Source organism: Eleutherodactylus coqui, chromosome 2, assembly GCF_035609145.1.
Source record: "Eleutherodactylus coqui strain aEleCoq1 chromosome 2, aEleCoq1.hap1, whole genome shotgun sequence".
NCBI classification, from domain to species: Eukaryota; Metazoa; Chordata; class Amphibia; order Anura; family Eleutherodactylidae; genus Eleutherodactylus; species Eleutherodactylus coqui.
In genome coordinates this window covers 178,911,879-178,932,411 of record NC_089838.1, presented here as the reverse complement: position 1 = coordinate 178,932,411, position 20,533 = coordinate 178,911,879, and the positions used below count along the sequence as shown (strand labels likewise).

At 44.2% G+C, this 20,533-nt stretch overlaps 1 long non-coding RNA gene across 1 annotated transcript; it reads left to right on the top strand.

The window, feature by feature from the left end:
- Positions 1–667: 667 nt before the first annotated feature.
- Positions 668–17,578, top strand: LOC136610697 (uncharacterized). The gene is made up of 4 exons (XR_010790150.1): positions 668–754; positions 13,175–13,250; positions 16,500–16,536; positions 17,411–17,578. It is a non-coding gene; the product is annotated as an uncharacterized lncRNA (long non-coding RNA).
- Positions 17,579–20,533: the final 2,955 nt, after the last annotated feature.

Here is a 20,533-nt window from a genome sequence, read left to right as displayed (position 1 = left end):
TCCCCGCCCCCCGGCGCCCCCCGAATACTTACGCGCGAACACGGAAGTCCTCGGAAAAGCCGGTGTTCGGGTGCGTAAGTGTTCGTTAAGAACACGTTCGCTCATCTCTAGTGAGCGCACATTGCCAATAGCATCCCCATGCAATATATATCACAGAATAAACTTAAGGCCTTGTTCACATGGCAAAATGTGTGTGGAGATTCTGACATGGATTCCGCGATTTACACATCACATTGACTTTTCAGGCATTTATGACCCACCAAACAAAGTGGGCAGGGTCACACAAGCCCATCATATTTGTTATTTTTTTCTGCAGGGGTCTATGGGACTTGTAATGTTAAAATCGCGATCGTGCAAAATCGCGATTTTGTGGTAAATTGCGATTTTGCACAAAAACAAAACTGTAGTGGGTAGTCACTCTAAGTACATAGACTCCAAGATGCCTTTTATCCAAAATTTCTCAGAGAAAAACTTGCCTTGTTGTCTGTGGTAACCAATCATAATATCTATTTGAGTTTCTTCTGTGAGAATATGTATTGACAGCAAGAAGGTCTGTTTTTCTCAGACACTTTCATATATTATGTTAGAAAAAGTACTGTATACACATTAAAAATCATTGGAAAATCCCAAATGATTTTTTTCTATACAATTTTTTTTGCAGTGTTCCAAAATACTCAAAATTCTTCCCCACATGTCAAAAGCATCAACAACCCAAACCTCCCAACCATCCGAACAAGAATCCAAAGAACAAAAGGTAAGTACATGTCTATACATGTGCCTATGTAGCAGGCGGGCTGGATTCACACATGCGGTTCCTCATACCAGCTGTTTATCCAACCAAAGAGAGGATGCTGAAAGTAGAAACGTATAAAGGAAAGGCCAATACTTCTCTCTTTTTTGCATCCACTCCTATGTTCGCCCTTTAAAACTGCATTGAAAGCTGACAAACAGCTGTTTAGAATTCCGGTGTTATCCCTGTTATCTATTACATTAGGGCCTTACACCTAGTACCATTTCAAAGGGCCCAACATACTGAATCAGGCTAAAATAGAGGGCTCTAATGTTTTAGCACAGCCCCCATCTGAGTATTGATGTAGATACTCGTGCAGGAGAGGGCGGAGCAAAGTGAGAAGGCGGAGCACATCAACCCTGGTCTCATAAATCCTGCCTTTTCTCCACTTCATGTGGCAGCTAATGGTATCAGACAAGATAATGAGGCCGGTTATATAACCACAAACTTAGACCTCATTAACACAGGATATAGACATTAGGTGACTAGCGGGGTTGTTGATCTCAAATATTGATCCAGAGATTACTCTGTCTGCCATTCATAGAATTATAGAATAGTAGAGTTGAAAGGGACCTCCAGGGTAATCTTGTCCAACCCCCTGCTCAGTGCAGGATTCACTAAATGATCCCATATAGATATTTGTCTAGCCTTTGTTCGAAGGAGAACTCGCCACCTCCTGTGGTAACCTATTCCACTCATTGATCACCCTCACTGTCAGAAAGTTTTTTTCTAATATCTAATTTGTGTCTCCTCTCAGCCTTCTTTTTTGCAAGCTAAACCTTCCCAGATCCTTTAACAGTTCCTCAGAGGACATGATTTGCAGACCGTGCACCATCTTGGTATCTCTTCTCTGAACTTGCTCCAGTTTGTCTATGTCTTTTTTTAACCCCTTAAGGACCAGGTTGTTTTGTACCTTAAGCACCAGACACTTTTTAGGGATTTTACCCATGTGGCGGTTTTACTGCTCCATTTTTTTCCTTTAGCTACCAAAATTATTTTTGCTGCATTTTTTTTTCCGTGACATATAGGACTATTTTTTTAATATCTTTTTCACTGACTTTTTTTTTCCGTTTTTTAGTTTTATTGGGGGTAAAATGCTAAAAAAATGATTTTTTTTAACATTTTATAGTTGTTTTTTTAAAATTATTTTTATATTTACACTAAAATAAAGTATGGGAATGGGTTCCTCTATTTGTTTCGGACGTTTTGCTATATAGTATGTATGGTTTTGGTTTACAGGACGCATACGGCAACGGTTTTTGTTGGCGGCTACTTTGTGCTATTCTCTTTCTTTTGTATGTATTGTTGTTTTATTCTGTTATTTTGTCTTAATTATGTAAGTAATTGTGTTTTTTACTATATATGTCCCCCATGACATCATGTAAGACCTCTGGGGGACATTCACTTTTTTTTTTTTTTTTAACTTTATTTGACACTTTCCCACTATAGTTGGGGCGTCCATAGGAGCCCTAATTATAGGGGAAAGCAACCCCTCTAGTGACTTTAGTCACATGCAGAGCTGCCAGGGTCTAAGTCTGACCCTCCAGCTCTGCATAGCAGGGAATCCCAGGAGGTCACATGACCCCCCGAGGCTCCCGTACTGAAAGTAAATGTTACTTTCAGTTTCCCCATACAGTGCTCATTGAGCACTGGATATCGGGGAAGCAGAAGGCAGAAAAGGTTAAAAACCCCTCCTGCCTTCTGCTCCAGGTTATCAGCTGTCACTAACAGCTGATAACCGGTTCCTGCCTCTGACTGATTGCAGAGGCAGGAGGCTTAGAGCACCGCCGTATTTTTACTATCGGTGGTCCTCTAAGCCCAGGACCAGCCGCCGTATATATACAGTGGCTGGTCCTAAATGGGTTAAAGTGGGGTGCACAGAACTGGACACAATATTCCAGATGAGGTCTGACTAAAGAAGAGTAGAGGGGAATAATTACCTCATGTGATCTAGACTCTATGCTAATCTTAATACATCCTAGAATTGTGTTTGCCTTTTTGGTTGCTGCATCACATTGTTGACTCATGTTCAGTCTTTGATCTATTATCTTTTTTCATTTTTCTTGCCCAGATGTAGGACTTTGCATTTCTCCTTGTTAAATACCATTTTGTTAGTCACCGCCCACTGTGCAAGCTTTTCTAGATCTCTTTGAATCCTCTCTCTCTCTCTCTTTCCTAGTGTTAGCTATCTCTCCCAGCTTTGTGTCGGCTGCAAATTTGATCAGTTTCCTATCAATTCCCTCCTTCAGATCATTTATAAAAATATTGAACACTGGGCCTAGGACAGAGCCTTGTGGTACCCCACTTGATACATTCTTCCATTTGGATGTGCAGCCATTTATGACCGCTCATTGATCATTGAATCAACCAGCTGTGAATCCACCTAACAGTTGCCTTGTCAATCCCATATTTGGTCATTTTTTTCAATAGGTATGGTATAAGATACTTTGTCAAATGCTTTACTAAAGTCACGATATACTATATCCACCGCATTTCCCTGATCAACCCAGTTGGTGATTCTGTCATAGAAGGAAATTAGATTTGTCTGGCATGACTTGTTTTTACAAACCCGTGATGGCTCTGGTTAATTACTCCATTTTTATCCAAGTACTTGAATACACGTTGTTTAATAAATTGTTCAAAGATCTTTCCCGGTAAAGTCAGACTCACAGGCCTGTAGTTTCTTGAATCCACCTTCTTCCCTATTTGGAAAATATTTGCCTCTTCTGGGACATCTCCTGTTCCAAATTTTCAAAGATTATGGCAAGTGGTTTTCTGACACTTGCTCTACAGATTCTGCAGACCACATTATATTCTTCTTTAGATATCCCCCCTCTTTCCATTTGGACTCCATTATGTAATGAGGAAGAAATGTATTTCCTCCAAATGAGCTAAATTGGCTCGATTTTTTTTGCCTTTCTCTGGACCAACAAGGAAGGGAGGGTTGAAACAGGCTGAACTAGATGGACATTGTCTTCATTCAGCCTAACATACTATGTTACTATCTTACTGTGTTATGTGCTTTATGATGCCGCCGGCATTGTTATCAATGGGACCACGATGTGAGATTATGCAGCCAGATAGAACATGCTGTGATTTGTGTATGACCCTATTCAAAAAATAGGGTTCATATTTGTGTGTCTCAAAATGCAAAAATCTCACACGATTTTATGGCCCATGTGGAGCCAGCCTTAAAGGGGTTGTCCCGCGAAAGCAAGTGGGGGTATACACTTCTGTATGGCCATATTAATGCACTTTGTAATGTACATTGTGCATTAATTATGAGCCATACAGAAGTTATTCACTTACCTGTTCCGTTGCTGGCGTCCTCGTCTCCATGGTACCGTCTAATCTTCAGCGTCTAATCGCCCGATTAGACGCGCTTGCGCAGTCCGGTCTTCTCTCTTCTGAATGGGGCCGCTCGTGCCAGAGAGCGGCTCCTCGTAGCTCCGCCCCGTCACGTGTGCCGATTCCAGCCAATCAGGAGGCTGGAATCGGCAATGGACTGCACAGAAGACCTGCGGTCCAACGAGGGTGAAGATCCCGGCGGCCATCTTCACAAGGTAAGTAAGAAGTCACCGGAGCGTGGGGATTCGGGTAAGTACTACCCAGTTTGTTTTTTTTAATCCCTGCATCGGGTTTGTCTCGCGCGAACGGGGGGGGGGGGGGGGGGGGCTATTGAAATAAAAAAAAAAAAACGTTTCGGCGCGGGACAACCCCTTTAAATTACCACTTTCATTTATGAACATGTTGAGTTTATAAACAGAAAATGTTCTGAGAAATTTAGGTATAGGGGAGTAGGTGTGACAGCATTTACACTATGAGACTTAAATGCACTATTGAATGTTTAATTAGAGCAGATTCCAGAGATGTTGATATAAGTCTTTATACCGGTCTTATCCTCTGTTTACGGTAATGCTTGAGAATTCATATGTACGACTGTATAAAAGCTTTTCTATATTCTGTCATTCATTTAATTCTGCACTTGTCTTTGTAAATCTGTTTTGACATTTGTTTCAATAAACCGACTTTCAAAAAAAAAGAACTTTAGCTGGTGTATAGCTATTAAGAAAGATTATGTGTCCGCAGTAAAATATAGTACCGAATGATGATGATGCGAGTTATCATTACATTTTCCACGTAGTATTTGTCTTAAACATTAGTCTGCTCCTTATTTTACATGATACATTGATAAAAAGGGCAAAAAATACAAAAAAGTTAAATAAACGAATGTCAAATATAAAAGCTGGGCCACTGAAAAGTAGCCCTGCACCACATTCTTATGGAAGCTGTCAAAAACAAATCTGCCTTTGTTGCCTATTGCAACCAATCACAGCGCAGCTTTCTTTTCACCCCAGAAATATAAGAAATGAAAGCTGTGCTGTGATTCGTTGCTATTGGCATATAGAACTGTCCTTGAGGGCATATTATATGCACCTTTAAGGGAGTCAGTCTGCTGAGGGTTCACTGGGAATAGCTTCCTCTGGTGAAGTGGGCACAGTGGCTATGACCATGTCTTTCAGATAAGCTGAGATTACCACTTCAGCCATTAGAAACCTTCTGTACCCTGGCGGAGAGCAGACATCAGTCTGGACTGTAACCACCCAGGTACACATCTAAGGCCGGCTTCACACGAGCGTGACGGGCTCCGCCGCGGAATATTCCGCAGTGAAGCCCGTCACGGCGCCCCCCAGAGACCCCATACTTACCAGCGGAAGATAGCGTGAAGACGCTTCCCCGCCCACCGCCGTCGCGTCATGTGACACGCCCACCGCGTCACATGACGCGGCAGGCTGTGTCACGTGACGCGCCGGCCACGTCATATGACGCGGCGGCGGTAGGCGGAAAGCGTTTTCACGCTATCTTCCGCTGTGTTACAGCGGGAGATAGCGTGAACGGACGGCTTCCATTGACTGCAATGGAAGCCGTCAGCGCATACACCCGCGGCAAATAGAGCATGCTGCAGGTGAGGACGGGAGATTTCACGGTGCGAAATTCCGCGGTGGAATTCCGCATCGTGAGCATTGAGCTATTAGCTTCAATAGAACCTAATAGCAGGGGGCAACGCAGCGGATTTTTGCCGCAAATTTACGCGGCGTAAATCCGTTTGTGGGAAGGAGGCCTTAGTCTTAGCTGCCATAGCTCTCAGGATAAATCAGAAGACCAGATGTCGGATGCTCAGTAAATTTAATGCAGAAACTGGTATAGCGGGAGTAGCTCGGACGAGTGTGTGCTGCAGGCTAATAACTATTTGGCTGTAGTGTCCATGCTTCATTCTCCCTCAATGGCAGTTTTGTGCAAGAATTCTTTGGACTTGGTTTGCAGCAAGACGATCCTTGCCCCATGCAGGCTGTTTTGTAATAAACAACTTATCAGTAAATCTGTTCAGCCATAGGTATACTTTCTTCCTTCTGTCTCTGTCTATGGCTGCTCTACTCTGCCCCAGGCTGTCAGCCCTATCTCTAACTAACCACCTGACCAGAGCCAAATGTGTGAAGCTATCTGCATCCACCCCTTAATTAAAGATATACGCAACTAAATTGGACAGAACGAAACAATAGTGTCATACAGGTTAGATATGGTGATTCATATGCAAGAAGATGTTTCATAGTAACATAGTATGTTAGGCTGAAAGAAGACAATGTCCATTTAGTTCAGCCTGTTTCCACCCCTGTTGTTGATCCAGAGGAAGGCAAAAAAAAACATTGAGGCAGAAGCCAATTTTGCCCATTTGGGGAAAAAATTCCTTCCCAACTTCATAATGGCAGTTAAAATAATCCCTGGATCAGTGTTACCCCACTCCCTTATAGACAACAAAGACAAAATTTTCTTTGACAGATTTCATGGTGTCAGGTTATATTTCCATGGCCCACCTTGTACTTGCCAATCAGCAAAACAATTTTTTTTCAAAGCTACGATTTTATGGTAATGAGTTTCCCAGTAATACAATTAAAATAAATAAAATATTTTGATAATGCGCTATGACTAGCTAGTCTGCAAAAAATGGAATCAGCTGATTTATTTATTTATTGTCAGAAGGATACATGTGAATGATGTGACTAAGTTTTTATCTTGCACAGAGTATCGCAGGGGTTGGGTACCTGCCATGTAGCATGCGTCATTCCAACTGACCAAAATGGCAATCACTGGTGCTTATATCTGGGCCTAGATGATGCACAAGCCACATAACTAGAGATGAGTGAGTATGCTCTTCCGAGCTCGCTACTCGTTCTAGTATTAGGGTACTCAAAATGCTTGTTACTCGAGACGAACACCACGCGGTACTCGAGTCAATTGCATTTCCCTTCCCTGCATGTTTAGCGCCATTTTCTAGCCAATAAACATGCGGGGAAGGCATTACCACTTCCTGCTGTGACGTGCCAGCCCTCTGCCCGCCAATAGCAGTGAGTGGCTGGACCAATCAGGTGACCGCTGAGTATTTAAACTGGTCCCACCCGCGGCTCGCCTCAGACGCATGCTGGCAGTGGCTAGGGAAAGTGCTAATGCTTATACAGAGAAAGTGTTAGCGTAGGATCCTCTCGTCAAGAACCCCAATGGTCCTTCTTAGGGCTACTTCTCATCATGTGCATTACAGTTGTGGCTGGCTGAGAGCAGTAGTCCACCCTTTTTTTTTTTTTTTTAAAGCATCTATCCCTCTGCAGAGCCTTTCAGTTATACCATTCTCAGTCTGCAGTGCATGAGACCGAGCTCTCACTGTGAAACAGTACTCTAATATTTCCTAGGCTACTGCAAACAATTTCAGTTATACCGTTCTCAGTCTGCAGTGCATTAGACAGAGGTCTCACCGCGAAACAGTAGTCTAATATTTCCTAGGCCACTGCAAAGTATTTCAGCTCTGCCACTTTGCAGAACGTCTCACAATACCCTTTCCTTGGTGGGGTTGAGATAGCCACAGTTACCAGCACTATCCACTGGCTTTAGAATCTTCTCCCACTCCATACAGTCTCTCTTATCTACGAGTCTCTAAGAGCGGTAAATTACCCCTAAGTATCAACGCAAGACAGCGGTTTAATTTTTTCCAGTCACAACATAGAGCCTCCGCTATCTACAAGTCTCTATGTGCAATGAATTAGCCACAGTTGTCAGTGCTGTACAGTGGGGTCATTTATTTGGGCCCTTCTCTATCCTTAATCCGCCATGATGAGGAGTAGGGGTAAGGGTCGAGGACGTGGACGCGGGCGTACAAGTGAGGGTGTGGGCACAGGCCGAGTTCCTGGGCGGGGTGAATCACAGCCGGCTGCTGAGGGATTAGGAGAGAGCCATGTTTCTGGGCTCCCCAGATTCATATCACAATTTGCGGGTCCCCGTGGTAGACCTTTATTACAAATAGAGCAGTGCGAGCAGGTCCTGTCGTGGATGGCAGAAAATGCGTCCAGCAATGTATCAACCATCCTGTCTTCTACGCAGTCCACTACTCCGGCCTAGGGACTGCAACTCTGAATCCTCTGGCTACTCCTCCTTCCTCCCAGCCTCCTCACTCCATAAAAATGACATATTCTGAGCAGGCAGACTCCCAGGAATTGTTCTCAGGTCCCTGCCCTGAGTGGGAAAAAATGGTTCCTCTCTCACCTGAGGAGTTTGTAGTGACCGATGCCCAACCTTTGGAAAGTTCCCGGAGTCCAGGTGATGAGGCTGGGGACTTCCGGCAACTGTCTCAAGAGCTTTTTGTGGATGAGGATGATGAGACACAGTTGTCTGTCAGTGAGGTAGTAGTAAGGGCAGTAAGTCTGAGGGAGGAGCGCACGGAGGATTCGGAGGAAGAGGTGCTGGACAATGAGGTGACTGACCCACCTGGTTTGCTAAGCCTACTGAGGACAGGGCTTCAGAGGGGGAGGCAAGTGCAGCAGGACAGGTTGGAAAAGGCAGTGGAGTGGCCAGGGTTTCCCAAGGCACCCCCTCGCGGCAAGCCTCCGTGCAGAGGGCTGGGTGTTCAAAGGCGTGGATGTTTTTTAGTCAGAGCGTGGACGACCGGCGAACAGTGGTGTGCAACCTGTGTCGCACCAAGATCAGCCCTGAGCCACCACTACCAGCCTCGCCACCACCAGCATGTGCAGGCATATGATGGCGAAGCACCCCACAAGGTGGGACGAAGGCCATTCACCGCCTCCGGGTCACACCACTGCCTCTTCCCCTTTGCCACAACCTGCCACACAGATCCAACACCCCTCCCAGGATGCAGGCACGTGCTTCTGGCCTGCACCCACACCCTCACCTCCACTCCATCCAGCAATGTCTCTCAGCGCAGCATTCAGCTGTCGTAACACAAGCGTTGGAGCGAAAGCACAAATACGCCACCACCCACCCGCATGCACTAGCTTTAAAAGTGCACATTGCCAAATTAATCGGCCTGGAGATGCTGCCGTACAGGCTTATGGAAACAGAGGCTTTCAAAAACATGTTGGCGGCGGTCCCACGCTACTTGGTCCCCAGTCGCTACTATTTTTCCCGGTGTGCCGTCCCTGCCCTACAACAGCACGTCTCCCGCAACATTAACTGTGCCCTCACCAACACGGTTACTGGGAAGGTCCACTTAACGATGGATAGGTGGACAAGTACTGGCGGGCAGGGCCACTATAGCTCCCTGACTGCACATTGGGTGAACTTCGTGGAGGCTGGGACCTAGTCAGAGCCTGGGACCGCTCACGTCCTACCCACACCCAGAATAGCGGGTCCTACCTCTGTACTGGTATCTGCAGTGTTTTATGCCACCCCTTCCGAAGCCCCCCCCCCCCTCCTCGTCTGCCACCTCCACGTCTCAATTAAGAGGTGTGAGCAAGTCGCCAGCAGTCAGTAGCACGTGGTGCGGCAGCACGGCAGTGGGCAAGCATCAGAAAGCCGTGCTGAAACTAATCAGCTTAGGTGACAAGAGGCACATGGCTCCCGAGCTGTTGTAGGGTCTGACAGAGCTGACCGACCTCTGGCTTTCACCGCTGAGCCTCCAACTGGGCATGGTCGTGTGTGATAATGGCCATAACCTGGTGGCGGCTCTGCAGCTCGGCAGCCTCACGCACGTGTCATGCCTGGCCCACGTCTTTAATTTGGTGGTTCAGCGCTTTCTGAAAAGCTACCCACGCTTGTCAGATCTGCTCGGAAAGGTGCGCCGGCTCTGCACACATTTCCGCAAGTCCCACACGGACGCTGCCACCCTGCGCACCCTGCAACATCGGTTTCATCTGCCAGTGCACCGACTGCTGTGCGACGTGCCCACACGGTGGAACTCTACGCTCCACATGTTGGCCAGGCTCTATGAGCAGCGTAGAGCTATAGTGGAATACCAACTCCAACATGGGCGGCGCAGTGGGAGTCAGCCTCCTCAATTCTTTACAGAAGAGTGGGCCTGGTTGGCAGACATCTGCCAGGTCCTTGGAAACTTTGAGCAGTCTACCCAGATGGTGAGCAGCGATGCTGCAATCATTAGCGTCACCATTCCTCTGCTATGCCTCTTGAGAAGTTCCCTGCAAAGCATAAAGGCAGACGCTTTGCGCTCGAAAACAGAGGCGGGGGAAGACAGTATGTCGCTGGATAGTCAGAGCACCCTCCTGTCTATATCTCAGCGCGTTGAGGAGGAGGAGCATGAGGAGGATGAGGAGGAGGGGGAAGAGACAGCTTGGCCCACTGCTGAGAGTTCCCATGCTGCTTGCCTGTCATCCTTTCAGCGTGTATGGCCAGAGGAGGAGGAGGAGGAGGAGGAGGAGGATCCTGAAAGTGATCTTCCTAGTGAGGACAGCCATGTGTTGCGTACAGGTACCCTGGCACACATGGCTGACTTCATGTTAGGATGCCTTTCTCGTGACCCTCGCGTTACACGCATTCTGGCCACTACGGATTACTGGGTGTACACACTGCTCGACCCACGGTATAAGGAGAACCTTTCCACTCTCATACCAGAAGAGGAAAGGGGTTCGAGAGTGATGCTATACCACAGGACCCTGGCGGACAAACTGATGGTAAAATTCCCATCCGACAGCGCTAGTGGCAGAAGGCGCAGTTCAGAGGGCCAGGTAGCAGGGGAGGTGCAGAGATCATGCAGCATGTACAGCACAGGCAGGGGAACACTCTCTAAGGCCTTTGACAGCTTTCTGGCTCCCCAGCAAGACTGTGTAACCGCTCCCCAGTCAAGGCTGAGTCTGCGTGAGCACTGTAAAAGGATGGTGAGGGAGTATGTAGCCGATCGCACGACCGTTCTCCGTGACGCCTCTGCCCCCTACAACTAGTGGGTGTCGAAGCTGGACACGTGGCCTGAACTCGCGCTGTATGCCCTGGAGGTGATTGCTTGTCCTGCGGCTAGCGTCTTGTCAGAGAGGGTGTTTAGTGCGGCTGGGGGAATCATCACAGATAAGCGTACCCGCCTGTCAACCGACAGTGCCGACAGCCTTACACTCATCAAGATGAACAAAGCCTGGATTTCCCCAGACTTCTCTTCTCCACCAGCAGACAGCAGCGATACCTAAACAATACGTAGGCTGCACCCGCGGATGGAAGCATTGTTCTCTATCACCATCAAAAACGGGGACCTTTTAGCTTCATCAATCTGTGTATAATATTCATCCTCCTCCTCCTGCTCCTCCTCCTGAAACCTGACGTAATCACGCTGAACGGGCAATTTTTCTTAGGCCCACAAGGCTCAGTCATATAATTTTTGTAAACAATTTTTATACGTTTCAATGCTCATTAAAGCGTTGAAACTTTCACCTGAACCAATTTTTATTTTAACTGGGCTGCCTCCAGGCCTAGTTACAAATTAAGCCACATTAACCAAAGCGATTAATGGGTTTCACCTGCCCTCTTGGTTGGGCATGGGCAATTTTTCTGACGTACATTAGTACTGTTGGTACACCAATTTTTTGGGGCCCTCGCCTACAGTGTAATCCAATTAATTTTTTGCCCACCTGCATTAAAGCTGACGTTACATCAGCTGTGTTGGGCACTGCAGTGGGATATATTTATGTACCGCCGGTGAGTTCCAGGGAGCCACCCATGCTGTGGGTCCACAGGGAGTTGTAACTGCATGTGTCTACTTCTAGAGAACCCCAGTCTGACTGGGGCATGCAGTGTGGGCCGAAGCCCACCTGCATTTAATCGGACGTTACCTCAGCTGTGATGGGCACTGCAATGGGATACATTTATGTACAGCCGGTGGGTTCCAGGGAGCCACCCATGCTGTGGGTGCACACGGAATTCCCATTGCGGAGTTGTACCTGCCTGTGACTATTTATAAAAAAAACGCGGTCTGACTGGGGCATGCAGACACCTTGACAGAATGAATAGTGTGTGGCACATAGGTTCCCCATTGCTATGCCCACGTGTGCAGCTCCTGATGGCGGTGGCACAGGATTATATTTCTCATTGCTTCTGTACAGCATTGTGGGCTATCGTCCTGCCCCTTTTAAAGAGGGTCGCTGCCTAGCCGTGCCAACCCTCTGCAGTGTGTGCCTGCGGTTCCTCCTCATGGCAGACGCACTTATAAATAGACATGAGGGTGGTGTGGCATGAGTGCAGCTGAAGGCTGCGCAGGGACACTTTGGTGTGCGCTGTGGACACTGCGTTGTGCGGGGGGGGGGGGGGGGTTGGGCAGCATGTAACCCAGGAGAAGTGGCAGCGGAGTATCATGCAGGCAGTGATTGTGCTTTATTGGAGGTAGTGTGGTGCTTAGCTAAGGTATGCATTGCTAATGAGGGCTTTTCAGAAGTAAAAGTTGTGGGGAGGGGGGGGGGCACTCTTGCCGCTATTGTGGCTTAATAGTGGGACCTGGGAACTTGAGATGCAGCCCAACATGTAGCCCCTCGCCTGCCCTATCCGTTGCTGTGTCGTTCCCATCACTTTCTTGAATTGCCCAGATTTTCACAAATGAAAACCTTAGCAAGCATCGGCGATATACAAAAATGCTCTGGTCGCCCATTGACTTCAATGGGGTTCGTTACTCGAAACGAACCCTCGAGCATCGCAATAATTTCGCCCCGAGTAACGAGCACTCGAGCATTTTGGTGCTCGCTCATCTCTATACACACATGTGACTAGACTCATAGATTGGTATTAGCTCCATATTGCAGACAGAAAAATACAATGGAAAAGTGTCGAAAAAAACGCATAAAGCCCGATTTTTGTATTTAAATATATGCATTTTTTTACAAACGTTTTTTGAATGGTGTTCTTATTCACGCATTTTTGACATTAGTTTTTCTACTGGCATTTTTCATGTCCTATGAATAATCAAAGGCAAAATTGCTAGAACAAATACCAAGCCTACAGCCTGCTGTCTTTACAAAAATGTTATGTACAAGTCTATCTGTGAATAATCATTTACCATAAATGAACTCCAAAGTTTAATTTAAAATTAACATGACTGCTTTTATCTTTCGCTAGCATAAGCAATCAAGATTCAACTAACAACAATTCACAGTCAAATGAAAATCGAAGCTTTCTGCCACAATACCCCAATGTAAGTATTTTAATGCACAGCAAATAATTTAGCAAAATGAGATCAAGGCCAATTTCAGATAGCCGTAACATAAACGCATGTTAGAATTTGTATATATTTGAAACTAATGTTGCTTGTCTTGATCGGCCGGGTGAAAAATATCCAATTCAGTTCTGCTAAAATTGGAGCGATAAGTCCAAACCAATTTTTGGTGAAAATTAAATGTCCCATTACGCCTGCTGCAAAGGTAAGCATACAGCCAATCAGCACCCAGGGCACATTGATGATGTCACCAAATGTGTTGCCTGTATCACAAGACCTAGCCATTTATAACATAGGCACAGTGTAACCAGCAGACACTTTACAGTTGAGCACAGGACAGAGAAGCTGCATCATGTTTATATGCCTATATAACAAGTGGTCTGTTGTTAGGGCCAGATATACTACAGATCATATATTTCGGCTGATGTGATAACTTGTATACTGGGGTTATTTTGGAGGACCAGAGAAAGAAGCTGCATCACGTTTATATGCCTATATAAAACATGGTCTTTTGTTAGGGACAGATGTTCTACAGAAGATATATTGCTGCTGGTGTCAAAGCTTATATATCAGCAGAAAACGTAAAAAGGGTTCTGTTGGAGGGAACTGAGAAAGAAACTGCATCACATTTATATGCCTATATAAAATGTGGTCTGTACATTGGAAAAGGGTATATTCCTCCTGCTATCATCGTATATAGCAGCAAAACAGATAGATAAACTATGTTTCAGCATGAGGAATATTGCAGTTCTTTGTTTGTGGTCTCAGACATCGTTCAAAGTCGCCACTGATATATGTATACATAGTTATTAAGCCGCCCCCCCGCCAGCTATCTTTTTTCTAAATTTATGACATTGCTTTTAAAACAAGACATGATGTCTTCCTTGGCACAATTTATTATCTTGGAGACCCTACGTGAGCCTTCTTTGATTTTTAGTGAAACTCGTGTGCTATGATTTACCCCTACATCACTGTACACTATTTTCACCAACTTTTGGGAGGAGCACAATGGTCCCATGCAATGTATGGGGCTTTGGATGCATTGGGGATCTTCTGAGGGGCAAATTAGTGAACCTGATTTTTACTCACATTGACTGTAATTGGAGTCAGAATCAGCAGTCCTGATTCATGATGATTTTCGTGAAATCGGCTCGATACTAACATAAACTGAACCAATTATTGCACTAATTGCTCGTCACTATTTGCAACATCCAAACTGTATACAGTTCTACTGAACTGAATTTAAAAGAAATGTTTTGTGATGATTCAGCAGAACTGCATAGGTCTTGTGATTATGTGAAAAACTTCATAGATTAACTTTGGTTTAACAAAGGAAAACATATCTACAAACATGACAGCAAAAAAATTCTAGAATAGAATAGTGGTCAGCAGCAAAAAACAATGAAGAAACTACACACCTCAGTAGTTCAATGAGAATAACTGATGCGCGCCAAAGAGAGGGTTTCAACCACAACTCACAAGTAAACTAAGTAGCAAAGCTATGGCAGCAATGGAAGTCTTTTTCAAGCTTATTAGTGACTAAACACATGCACATATATATATACAAATACAATCAATGACAAATCAGTTTCACATGTACACATGAGCAAGGCTCACATTAACCCCATTGGTACCTCTTCATTATATAGCGGGGCTCAAGACAATATCTGTAGGGCAATTCCCAATCCTCCATGAGTTAAGTGTGGGCAGCGTTATACTCATCATACTGCGCACGACCGGAAGTCAGAAGACGTCATCAATGTCACATGATAATAGTCACATGATCGCACTGTAGTCCGACCGCGTCATCAAAAAGTAAGCGGTCGTGTGACAATAGAGGACATGTGAGAGCAAACCATCATATGCATGCCGGGAGCCTAGCAACTAGGCAAATTCGTAGCGGCATCAGGCCATTTACCAGTTTATAGATTTCTTATTGCGGTATGATCATGTTTTTATACTTGGTGCCAGGCTTTCAATCTATATTGCTGAATTGATTATTTTTGTCTAACATCTTCTTAATATAGTTTGGCATGCATGCGTTATGGCCTGATGTCGCTATGAATTGGCCTAGTTGCTAGGCTCCCGGCGTGTATATGATGGTTTGCGGCCACATGACCTCTATTGTCACATGACCACTTACTTTTTGATGACTCGGTCGGGCTACAGTGCGATCATGTGACTATTATCATATTATTAGTGAAACTGATTTGTCATTGATTGTATTTGTATATATATGTGCATGTGTTTAGTCACTAATAAGCTTGAAAAAGACTTGAATATATAGGTCGAAACGACACTACTGTTTGTGACTTTTTATGGAGGAATAAAGTCTTTTTGTATTTTTTACTCTTTTTCATCTTCCATTGCTGTCATAACTTTGCTACTTAGCAAAAAAATTCTAGTGATAAACTCGTCTTAGGGCGATATGTCTCTTATTTCCTTTGACTTGTTGAAAATACTGTAATTTAAGTCCATTGTAACTTGGGAAGTTACTGTATAGTGGTATGTTTTTCTATCAACCTATAAACCCTGCTTAAAAAACAAAAACTAAAAAGTTGAAAAAATGTACACAATTTTCTGCCATTGTATGACATGTAATATATGTAATAATAATTTAAAGTGACGCTCCTGTCCTGGGGACAAAATTTGTTTTGAGACCAGAGGGTGGAGTAAAATTAACTTCTGCTCTCCCTTTATGGCCTCCTGTTTCAAAATTCACTGACTATCAAGCTAATTTTTGGTCTTCCAAGATAGCGGCTTCTCTCACTACCCGATGTACACTGCACCAGTAGTCTGTGGTACTTCACACTGTATTTAAATTGGCCGGCAATGCTTACATAAACAGGGCTGGTCAATCAGAGAGGAAGTGTAGTGCATTGGTTCATACTAGGAATGCCATACTATTAGCAGCAGATGTACTGAGTGCTGTAGCATGTCCTATTGAAGTGAAAGGGACAATGCTGCAGTACTCAGATGCACCTCTATGAATAGTACAGTATTCTGAGTATGAAGAAGATTATACTCACATGTACACTTTAAAGAAGCTGCCGTGTTTGCACAAGCGCAGTGGTCCATTCAGTCTGCCAAACGTGGGGTCCTGAGCAGTGGATCAGATATCGGTGGTCTATCTGAGGATAAGCCATTCATTTTTAAAAGCTGGATAACCCCATTAATTTTTGTGAACCATATAAAGAGTAATCTAATTTACCTTCTTAATTTCTGTAGGCACCAGATTTTTTTGATGGCCGTGCTGTTGACCCAGGTAAATAATCAATTGATAATCATGCATTCCATTAAACAAATTATGTAATTTGAGTCACTATATAAATTAATTACAAATTCCTTCTGAGCACTGATTTGATCCTGATTTGAAGTAGCTCTTTAACAGAATGAAAATAATTAGAGATGAGCGAACGTACTCGTTTAGGAAGATTTCGCAATCGAGCATCGCTTTTTTCGAATAACTGACTACTCGAGCGAAAAGATTCGGGGGGCGTGGGGTGGCGTGGTGGAGCAGGGGGGTAGCAGTGGGGAGCTCTCTCTCACCCCCCCCCCCCCACTCCCCTCTGCAACCCCCCACTCACCCCCGGCGGCCCCTGAATCTTTTCGCTAAATGAGTACGTTCGCTCATCTCTAAAAATAATACCTTTAAATACTTTGAGCAGTAATTGGTAAGCAGACAAATACAGCAATAATATAAGAAGCTGTTCTGATTCGCACCATAATTCATGTGTTTGGTCTTATATACACCACCGAGAGCATTTCAGCCTGTTATATGGAGTCTAGTACAGAATTGTACTGCATGTTGTTTTGCAGATATATTATTCTGTGTGAGGCTCTGTATCACAGACTAAGTTTCACCTAAAAGTATTGATAACAGAATGTCTAGATACCAGACCCGATATGGACTCTGCATACAAAATAAATTCTATCCAATATTTACTTTACATTTGGAAAATAGATTTAAGTATAAATCGTGGTTGTATCTGCTATCTGAGATCTATTCCTAAAAAAAAAGTGAAAACCTGACAAATCAGAATCATGTGTAAAGCAGGATGTTTGAACCAGACCTAAACTATACTAATGGACATTAATGTAAAATAATATTTTTAACATTATTTACTTTTTTTATGCAGTTTCCGGGAACCATTTCCTCTTCAATAGTTACACAGGAGATAGCCAATGGGTTAAGTAACAACCTGAGAGGACGGCTACACAGAGTTACCTGCATAATGTCAGCTCTAGCTCTGTCTGAACATACTTTGGTGTAACTTCTATTCATCTTGATGATGTATGATGCTTATGTGTAGAACTTTCTTTGTGCAAACAGCTGTTTGTTTGTACAGGAAGTTTTTATATTTCAGGAGTCATAACTTCGCATTGTGTAAACAATATTTACCTTGTATATACTATTGTAGTAAATATAACAAGTAAGGTTATGCACGGTATTATTCTAGTGCTAAATTTGTATGTTTCTATAAATAAAATGTAATTCTTACAGCATTTTACAAGCATTCCAAAGTCTGTTGATTACTGTATGATTGAACACAGAATGCAGTACATACAAACCTTCACTGCCAATTCATTTTGAAATTACAAAAGGAATGTAAATAATTCTCACTTATATTCATTTTGTTGCTACAACTAAAATGCTGAAAGTTAGATCTCATGCAAATAATTAATTTATAGACTGGAGGTGTAAGGATTAGAGATGAGCGAGCATACTCGCTAAGGACAATTACTCGATCGAGCATTGTCCTTAGCGAGTATCTCCCCGCTCGGAAGAAAAGGTTCGGCTGCTGGCGCGGGTGACAGGTGAGTTGCGGCCATGAGCAGGGGGGAGCGGGGGTGGGGGGGGGAGAGGGAGAGAGAGATCTCCCCTTCGTTCCTCCCCGCTATCCCCCATCGCTCCCCGCCCGCCGCCGGCAGCCGAATCTTTGCTCCCGAGCGGGCAGGTACTCGCTAAGGGCAATGCTCGATCGAGCAATTGCCTTTAGTGAGTATGCTCGCTCATCTCTAGTAAGGATCTATATTATGATATTTGGAGAAGTACATATGAGCCTATACTATATCTCCACGTGCCTATGATTATATGTGAGCCACACATTATTTTTTTCCTGACAGATTCATATGAAATCTTTAATAGAAAAATGTAGCATGTTTGATCACATGTCCTATTATAGGAGTATTCTTCCTTAAAAGAATGTGTATCCAACCTGAAGCAACCTATTCCAGTACATAATAGTGTCATAGTATGTGTTATGCGTGTTGTGGATCCACTGTGTCTCCCTGCCCAAATGAACCACCCACCAGGAGAGACAGCTGACACCAAGGTGAAGGCAGAACAAATGCGATAACTCGGCGTAAGAACGGGAATGGGTCTTACCCTGAACTCAGATGGATGAGGTGTCCTTGTCCTGGAGGTACTCCTGATGGTAGAGAGGTTCAGGCCGCCTTTCCTGACCCTGGCTTCTAGATGTCCCTACCTACCTGGTGACGATGGAAATTCCAGGGTCAAATGCACTGAGCCACACGGATATGCAGGAGTAAACGTAAAATGGGAACCAGAGACAGTCCAGGGCAGAGAACACAGATACAGAGAATGGACAGACAAAACAAGACCCAGCAGCAGACACACAGGAAGCTGGGAACACACTAATACAAAGAATAAACTGGTTTGCGATACACAACGGACTGAATACAGACAGGAAGACTGCGCCAGTGAGCCATCAGCTTGCATGTAGTCATGCAGAAAAAGACATCAACAGCAGGCATTGTGGATGCAGTCTGGAGAGTTTAAATAGGAAGCTGATTACATATTCTCACAAGCTGGGTGGAGGAGCTAGACACAGTAGCCCTGTGACTGCTGGAAGAAACAGAATCAGGAGACCAGACAATGCCTTGGTCTCCTGGACCTAACAGTATGTAAGGCTGAAAAAAAGACATATGTCCATCCAGTTCAGCCTATTAACCCCCAATGTTGATCCAGAGGAAGGCAAAAAAAAACCTAATGAGGTAGCTGCCAATTTGCTTCATTTAAGGGGGAAAAATTCTTCCTGAATCTTATCTAGCAATGGAGTGCCTTTCAGTCTACTTTCATACAGTTTTTGTGGAAGGTTTTTTTCTAGCTTGTAAAAAAAGTATATAGATATCTTCAGTATATTCCAATAGAATGAAAGCATTATATCAATTATTTGATTATCAGGCTGAACATGCAGTATAATAAATAATCATACGTGCCAAGGTTATTCTCCCAGAGACCAATTGCACTAATGTCTCAGTTGTAAAAAGGAAACTCCAGACTTCAGATTGCAAGCTGGTTCTTGTCTTGCAGACGTCTCTCTTGATAGCCAACAAAGAATCACCAATTTTCTATCTTGGAATAGTTAGCATTTATAACATCTGAACTGCAAACAACTTGGAGATTACAAGGGGACACCCAAAAGAAACAGGAATCATCTTCTGGTGGGCAGGTGCATTGTTTTGATGGAGGAAGCTGTCACCTATTTTCCCACACAGCGCTGAGTGCTAAGCAATTTTTGATGAAAAACAGCATTACATCCTTGACTTACCCTCAGTATTCACCCAATCTCACTACATGCAACTTTTGTTTTAACTAGCTCTTTGAGCAGTGGAAAAGAAAACAAAATGTCACTGCTGCATGATGATCATCTGAATCAGCTATAACAAAGTAGGCAAAAAATTGAACGCGTTGAATAAAAATTACTAGCGCCAAAAGCAACTTTCCTCAATAATGTTAGCTGGCATACCACCTCAGAAGGGTTCTGCAGACATTTACCTTGCAACAGAAGCCTTTACTAGTAATGCCGCACCTACAAGGAGAATACTCCTTGTTTCTTTTGGGTTTCTCTTCATATTCCATTTATTCCAAAATTTACTTATTTATTAAAGCTGGAGACTTATTTTTAGCCTCTGCTGAGGCCACCATAGAGAATTGGTTTGATACCCAGAACACCCACTCTCAATGACCAACAAGACTTTGGGAGACTCGACGACAAAGAACACACCCTTCCACAACCAGTACCAGAGGTACCATTTAAGGTGAGATGGGATTGTTCTACTTTGAATGGGACTGAGTTTCTCTGTTATAGTTGAGCGTTTTGGCACCCTCATATGCTGAAATAATCTTCTATTACATCAAAATTTATGATTTCAGATCACGATCACCAACATGGATACCATGTTGTTCTCCTTCTAACTGCAACTTAAAATGACCCAATATATGGGTCAACTTCACA